The following is an 8507-nucleotide window of genomic DNA, read 5'->3' as shown; positions in this document are numbered from 1 at the left end:
CATATCTGGTATGCCCGATATCAAACAAATCATCCTAAATTACAAACATTTATTAGTAAACATGATATATAATTAAATAGAATTAACATAAATATAGAAATTACTTACCTCCAGATGTGCAAGTATTCTTTGTTTCGAGGTATTTGGTACTTTTGACCATTGATGACAATTTGGATCTGTGTACTGTTGAACAAGTAATCCCAACTCTCTTGAGAAATTTGAGTTGTAATCTCCGATCTCTTTCTATGTTCTCCCTCGCACATCCCACTCGAGAGGGAGAGGACGCGCCAACTCTTCCTTTTTTTCCCGCGTGTTCAATCCTTTGTGGCATCCAAGTTTGTTTTGGAGGCGCTATTGTATGCAAATTTAGTATTTTAAAATTAATATGTATTAACGGTTAAAATTTAAGGAGTGTATCAATGTGTAATGTATTACCTCTTTCATAATCAGCTGGGATATTTGACGGTCCACATGGAGGATCGCATCCTCCACCATCACCCCCATGAAATCGAGCAATAACATCAGCCATATTTGTCAAATTAATCTATATTAAATTTATATTTATACTAAACATAATAACTATAATAATCAATTATTATTAAAAATAATTACTTCAACATATTATAAAATTACCACTTAATCATCACTATCACCATCGGTTTCTATGTGTTCATCTTCCTCTTCATCATATTCTTCTTTATATTCAACTTCCTCCTCCTCCTCTTCCTCTTCCTCCCCATCCTCTTCCTCTTCCTCTTCTTCTTCCTCCTCCCTCTCCTCCTCAATTGCAACATTATCTATCTCAACAAATTGTAATGGAGCCCCCGTACGTTCAAAGCTAATTTGTGGCAACAGACCAAGATCAATGAATAATTGGAAATCAAAGGGACTAGTGTCGTGCATAACATCTACTTTTACATCCTTCGCTTGATCTTCAACTAGTTGGATGTCCCACACATTTTTGTGATGCACTACTTGGACGACTTTTGATAAACGAGTTTTAGGCTCGTTTAGGGTGTAGTTTTTATGAAGATTTTCATTAGTTTAGGGCTATTTTATTGCAGAATTACACTCGTTTGTTCATGATTCAGGTTTTTCATGCTAAGATGGTGAAAAGAGGGGAATGAAGTGAAAGTAGAAGAAAATGAAGTTATTTTGGAGAAAATCATGTCTTTCGAGAGCAATGTGTTCGAGTAATAATTCAGTAAATAGCGCTACAACGCTAACAAAGTAGCGCTATAGCGCTAGAAAAGGGAAAATTGAAAGTGTTAAATCTGTAAGTAGCGCTACAGCGCTACAAAACGAGCGTTATCAAGAATTGAAGAGTAGCGCTACAGCGCTACAACACTAGTGCATTAAATTTTTAGGAAATTCGACTATGTCAATAGCGCTATAGCGCCCAAAACCTAGCGCTACAGCGCTATCGACGCAATTCTGAGATTTTTTGCCACTTTTTGAAGGACAAAACAGTCTTTTCACTTAGGAGCCTTGTAAAACTATTTAAGGGACATTATTCTATGAATTTTGTAGGCAGTTTTAGTTTTATAAACCCTAGATTTAGAAAAGGCTGCTGTAATTAGATTTATTTTCCTAACTTTTTAGATTTTTCTCTTCATCTGAATTCTTTAGGTTATTTTCTATGAATAATTATTTGTAGTTTATTTTAATTATGTTAGCTATGAACTAAATCTTTTATCTAGAGATTAATGTAGTCACTTGAATTTAAATTTAATTTTATTATGATGTTCTATTGATACTTCTTTTCTATTCTCATCTATATGATGTTTGTTTAATGCTAGTAAAAACTTGATCACTATTTACTTGATTTAATGATTTTGATTCAAAATTCGAAAGATGAGAATTGAATATCCTATCATTATATAGACATAGGTTACATATTGGACGAAAGTACCTGTATGACTTGTGTAGTAATTAGGTTTCCATGCTTAATGACTTCTATATGTTTAAGTTTATCACAGAGATGTAGAAAATCTGCATATAGGCTGAGATCTTATATCTTGAAAAATAATAGGAATCGATTATGTTAACCTGCTATTAGAATATGAAGAAGAGATTTAGAATTGATTAATAAAATTAATAGAATGAAAAGTTGATGATATTAATTCCTAGGCTTTTTATTATTGATTTTTAATTAGTTGATTCATTATTTTGCTTACAGTTATTTAAATTTTGTTCATAGTTTAGAGTATTCATTTTAATTTTTAATTATTCATCTAAATTTTAATTCACCAAATATAATTTGAAAATTAATTATTGGTAATTGGTTAATAGTCTCTGTGGGACAATCTCTGTTCTAACAGACTTTATTACTTGACACGACTACATATACTTGCGTACAGATTTCACAGATCAACTTTCCAGTGAGATTTATTTTTAAGGTCATCAATGTAGAAAACTTGGTTAGCCTAAGTTGCTAAGATAAATTTATCATCTTTGAAGGCCTTCAAACTAGTTTTAATACTCGTTATGTTTTTCTGAAACTTTAATCCTGAAGACCGATTAGTGTCAAACCATTTGCACTTAAATAATACAATAGAACAACTAGAAAGATATGACATCACTAAAACTTCTTCCAACTGGCTGTAATAAGTATTATTTTCAACTCCCGCTACAGAGACTCAACTATTTTGAGTTTTGCGATTCTTGTCCCTATCATAACACAAAAATCTAACTCTATTTACAACACACCCAGGGTACGAAGCAATGCGAGTTGAAGAACTGTTTGCTAAAGAGATTAATTCTTCATGTACTTCCAAAGAACCTGTTTGTTGAAGATGATAAATCTTAATATAAAACTAATTAGGAAAGTCCTCTCTATTTGGTCTAGGTTTTCAACACCTCGAGTCTAGTCTCATCTTCATCTTCTCCAAGTCTACTCTGGCACTAACTGTGTCTTTGGTCTTATTCTCCAACCCAACTATTGTGCCTACTAAACCGTCGCACACATTTTTCTCAACATGCATAACATCTAGATTGTGTCGCAACATTATGTGGCCCAATATGGGAGCTCAAAAAATATACTTTTTTTTTCCGCCAACCTACTTTCTCTTTTGTACACTTTCTTTTTTGGCCATCATATCTTCCATGCTTACCAGGAAGAGAATTAGGTATAAAACTCATTTATGTGAACATTTCTTGCATGGTTAATGGCTTTGGTGGTAGTCTTTTTTCAACAACACCATATGTCTTCTTGTCCCTTCTAATAACATGTTTGACTGGTAAAAAATGTCTATGGCCATAAAAAGCAGCCTTCTTTTGTCAATGAATAGATTGTGTTGCCACATTGCAAGTAGAGAAAGCATGATAACCTTGGCTAGTCCATCCAGAAAGGCTACTCCTTGCTAGGTAATCGTTTATAGTCCACATCAAAGATGCTCGAAGAGTGAAGAAACTACCATCGACTGCATCTCGAGTCTGTACACCGGTCACCCATAATTCTTTTAACTCATCAATCAATGATTTTAAGAAAACATCAAAATCTTTTCCTGACGAATGAGGTCCTGGAATTAATAAGCTCAACATGAAATTAGTTTCTCTCATGCACAATCATGGTGGCAAGTTATATGTCGTCAACACAACCAGCCACATACTATAAGAAATACTCATAGTACCAAAGGGATTGAATCCATCTGCAGCCAATCCAAGCCGCACATTCGTGGGTTCCATTGCAAACGTTGGATTATTTCGGTCAAAGTCCTTCCAAGCTTTCCCATCAACAGGATGACGCAATACACCATCTTCTTTTATATGTTGCTCGTGATGCCATCTCATATATTGAGCAATGTGCCTCAATGCATATTTTTGCATTAACCTAGGGTTTAAAGGAAAATAATGCATCACTTTATGAGGCACTTTCTTGCCCTTGGTGTTCTTGTCCACCCATCGATCCTCCCCACAAACAGGACATTTGTTTTTTCCAGCATGTTCTTTCCAAAACAGTGTGCAATCATGCTTGCAGACATGGATTGACTCGTAGCCCAATCCAAGTTTTCGCAACAACCTTTTCACTGCATAATGCGATTTTGGAAGCTTATTTGGGGCTGGAAATGCATCATGTAACAACTCCAGCATTCCATCAAATATTTTGTTCGGAATTTTGCTCAACACTTTGAAATGCATCAACTTCACTAGGAAATTCAATGATGTGTAATTTTGACACCCGGGGAATAATGGAGCCTCGATCTCAGCAAACAAATCGTTATAATGTTGCCCACCCCAGTAGTCTGCTGTAGGTCTCTCTTGATCGCGCTCATTCTCTTCATATTCGTCATTGTTATTTTGCATAACATCATTGAGAACATCCATCATTTGATCTTCATCATTTTGATTTATCACTTTTCTCATTGGTATTATTTCATCCTCTCCATGCAAATGCCAATTGGTATATTTCCGTAGAAAACCATTTACAAAGAGATGATTTTCTAATACATCAATCGTCTGAAATTCAACGTTGACACACCTCCTACACAGACATTTCACCAATCCCCTTAAGTCAACGCACTGCCTAGCTCTCTGAAGAAAATCCATCACACCAGCCTCATACTCATCAGATAATCGATCTGTCAAATTAATCCAGCTCTTGTCGATTGACATTGTATAAGTGTAGCACTGCACGGAACACTTATCATCAAACTTATAATCAATTTGTGTGTGTGTCCTAATTCAGAGAGAGGCAAATTTAAGAGTCTCCAATGACTCACCCTCTCCGAACGGGTCTAAGGCTTCTTGTGATGAACACTAATAAAATAAAAAATTATCACTAGGTGATAATAATACACTATCATATCTTTGGTAATAATTTCTTATTACCAAAGAAAAAAAATTAAATATTATTTTTATAATGTTTTATGCTCTTTGAAGTTAATTGTGTTGTTTTATGATATCTAACTCCAATATATTTGGGAGTAAATATTATTAAAATTATTTCAATTGACATATTTTTCCTAACTTCAAATATTAATTTTAATTACAAAAAATAGTGAAAATTATAAATGTTAATTAATTATTTATTAAATTTAATTTTTTGCTTTTACTTTATTGAATAATTTAATTAATTTTCACATAATTTCTAGGATTTGGTTAAAAGTTATTTAATTACTTTATGATTTTTTTTACTAAACTATTAAAACTTTTATTGAGTGCTTTCACTAATATTCACAACTAAATTTTAGAATTCTATGTAAAATTCGATAGCATAACGACTTTATTGTCATTTATCCCAAAATTTAAAACCCTGCAAATGACACATAAAAAATATCAAGTTCCAGAATATGCACAGAGCAATACAAATACATTGTAAACGACTATATAATTTATAATTATTACTCTAAATTTTATTAATTATTCAATTTTCTAATCAAAATATCATAATTCTACTAAAAATTAACAACAACAAATCATCGATATTCAAATAATCTGATTTTTTACTACTAACATAACCAAAAAAAAAAAATTAACAACAACATACCAACATTAGCACCCAAAAATTCCAAATTAACACTTAAATATTTAATATGTTTAATACATAATTTTTACCAAAACAACAAAGAATCAATTTTAATACAAAAAAATACTAATTAACCATCTAACAATTTTCTAATTCCTAATCTAATTTTTACTAATAAATATTTTTAAATCCTAATAATAAATACATTCACCCTAATATAATAATTGATTTTTTATTAAAACTAATATTAATTCATTTCTATAAAAAACATAAATCATTAAAAAATTGAAAAAAAAATCAAACAAAACAGAAAAATTAAAATCAAATTACCTTTGAATCTTGAAAGAGCAAACCAACTTCAAATCCTTCACTGTAGCTCAAGAAAAATCGCACCATCACCTTCAAACAAAAAATACAAAAATGGATTACCAGTTTATAAATATATATACATATAAATGAAGAAATGAATCTTACCTTAAGAAATAGAGAGAAACCCCTTAACTTGGGAGATTTTTTGACCTAAAAATGAAATTTTTTAGAGGGAAATGGAGGAATTTCGGTGGAGAAAGGCGGAGAAGAAAGAAAGACTCGGTCTCTGTAAAATCTGAGGGAAAGAGGAAGAAGAAGGGGGGAGGGGTCGTGTGTTGGGATATTTATTGACTCTATACCGGGCACTAACCATTTTCTAGAACCGCAAAAAGATCACGCGCATCTGAAAATGCATATAATGATGTGGTCATTATTCATATTTTTTTTTATATTATAAAAGTATTATAAATCATTAGTGAAATATACATGGTTTTAAGAGAGTGTAAAAATAAAGAGTATAATATTGATTGCATTTAGTATTTATCAAACTTATTTTGGTACAAAACCCAATGTAATAAAATGTCAACTGCTTACGTGGCTTGGCTTACTAGTTATAATGAGTTGAGTAGCATTATTCTTATAAAAAAGAGGGGAGGGGAATTTATGTATATATATTTTACTTTTTGAAAAAGGTCCCTCTTAGGAAATTTATTAGCAAATAATAGGAAATTTATTAGCAAATAATCTTACAAGAGATAACATTAGAAATACAATTGGGGAGAAGATCCCCATTCCCTCTAATATCAAAATTAGAGCCCAACCCAAGGTTTGCTAAATCATGGGCAGGAATTTGTGTATATTTATTCTTGTTATTGTTAGGTGAAAGTTTTCTCTGTTTCATTTACTTTTAAGCTAATTTATTTTTTGAATAATTAATTAAATTAATTATGTCATGTATCAATTCCTTCAAGAAAGCTTTGGAGATTTGCACTACTTAATTACCAATATTGTTGTTTTGTCATATCCTAAAAAACTTTGTATGATGATTTTTTTTAGAATTACAAATAGAGAAAAATAAAGAATAACTTAAGATTAATTGTACTATAACCTCCAGTTCCTCAGTTGACATGATATGTTTTTGTTAGAATGATTGAATTTTCTCATTTTAACCTTTGTGATATTTTTTGTGGATTATTCTTTGTACATGCACATCTCTAATAATTTCCGCTTTGTTTTATCTCAGACCTCATTATTAGGAAATAAGAGCTATTTAATTACACTGGTGAGTAAAAGCGTCGGTGAGTAATTTGGTACAATGTATAACTAAAATTATGTAGAAACAAAGCTACCATCAGTGATAATGTGAATGCTTCTAATATGGTTACTTGATTTTTGAAGTATGTATATAAGAAAAAAAACATAAATAAATAAAAATGGTCAATAATGACATATTGCCCATGCGTCACTTTCACACACCATGCTTGAGGTAGATAGGTCGAAAAACAAAAAGGGTACGTAGGATGTACATTCAATAATCTATATTTATTATCTTGATGTTACTTTTTAGGAATACTTGAAAAATTCTGATCAAATCAAATTATATATTTGTCTTTCTTTATGTATCTAGGGATATTTTTGTTTATTTCTGATCAAATCAAATTATACATCTTTGTTTTAATTAAGGGTATTTTTGGACGGTTTGTAAGCCGGCATTAAGTTTTTAAGGCATATTTAGTGATTTAATTCCTACTTTTTTACTTACCTATATGTTATAATGTGGAAATATTTCATTTGAGTGTTGGAGGGAATTTTGAAATATTAGGCATTTAAAGCTAGTTACGAAAATTTGATTTTTTCCACTTCCCTCGTATAAGTTGAGCATTACCCACGATCAAACCTCCATCACTCTCTTGCTTCTAAATTGTCATTTTGCTTTGTGTATGTGTTTTTGTGCTTGCGTTCTTTGTAATCTCTTAGGAATCATGGTGAGAACCCAAGGAGGTCTTGTTGTTGCAAAAAAGACGACCGCTTCGACTCTCGCTCCAAATTCTTCTAGCAAGACATCTCACGTGAAGCTGGCCACACCTAAGAAAACAAAAAGCAAAACTACTTCTAGTGGTGGTAGTTTTGCTAGAGCAAAGGAAACACCACCACCAGAGGTTCCTGCTTCTCTCTCTCCATCCATCCCCATGGAAATGCAAGAGCCTCCAACTGTTAGGATGAGCAAAGGAAACACCACCACCAGAGGTTCGTGCTTCTCCCTCTCCATCCATCCCCATGGAAATGCAAGAGACTCCAACTGTTAGGATGAGCAAAGGAAATACCACCTCCAGAGGTTCCTGCTTCTCCATCTCCATCCATCCCCATGGAAATGCAAGAGCCTCAAACTATTAGAATTAATGTCCTAAAAAGCATGTAAAAACATTTTATTGGTTTTAAATAAAAATACAATTTTATTATCTTTAAATGTTATAATTATTGTTTGAATTAATTATATGATAATATCAAGAAAATTCTCTATTCATTCATGAGAATATGATTGTTTACCCAAAATGGCTGCGGATGACGTGGCAGGAATTTTGTACACATGGGTAACACGTGTCAGCGTCATTAAGAAGGGGTGTTGTTCGTCTGTCGACCAGCTCCTCGATGCTTCATCAAAGCTTAGCTATTAGATACGACTAGGCTGGTCGTATGATTCAGTTTATTTCCTTCAACGGTCATAATCTTG

Source organism: Humulus lupulus, chromosome 4, assembly GCF_963169125.1.
Source record: "Humulus lupulus chromosome 4, drHumLupu1.1, whole genome shotgun sequence".
In the NCBI taxonomy this organism is placed as follows: domain Eukaryota; kingdom Viridiplantae; phylum Streptophyta; class Magnoliopsida; order Rosales; family Cannabaceae; genus Humulus; species Humulus lupulus.
The sequence above is the reverse complement of the archived record's forward strand: the minus strand, read 5'-3'. Positions refer to the sequence as shown.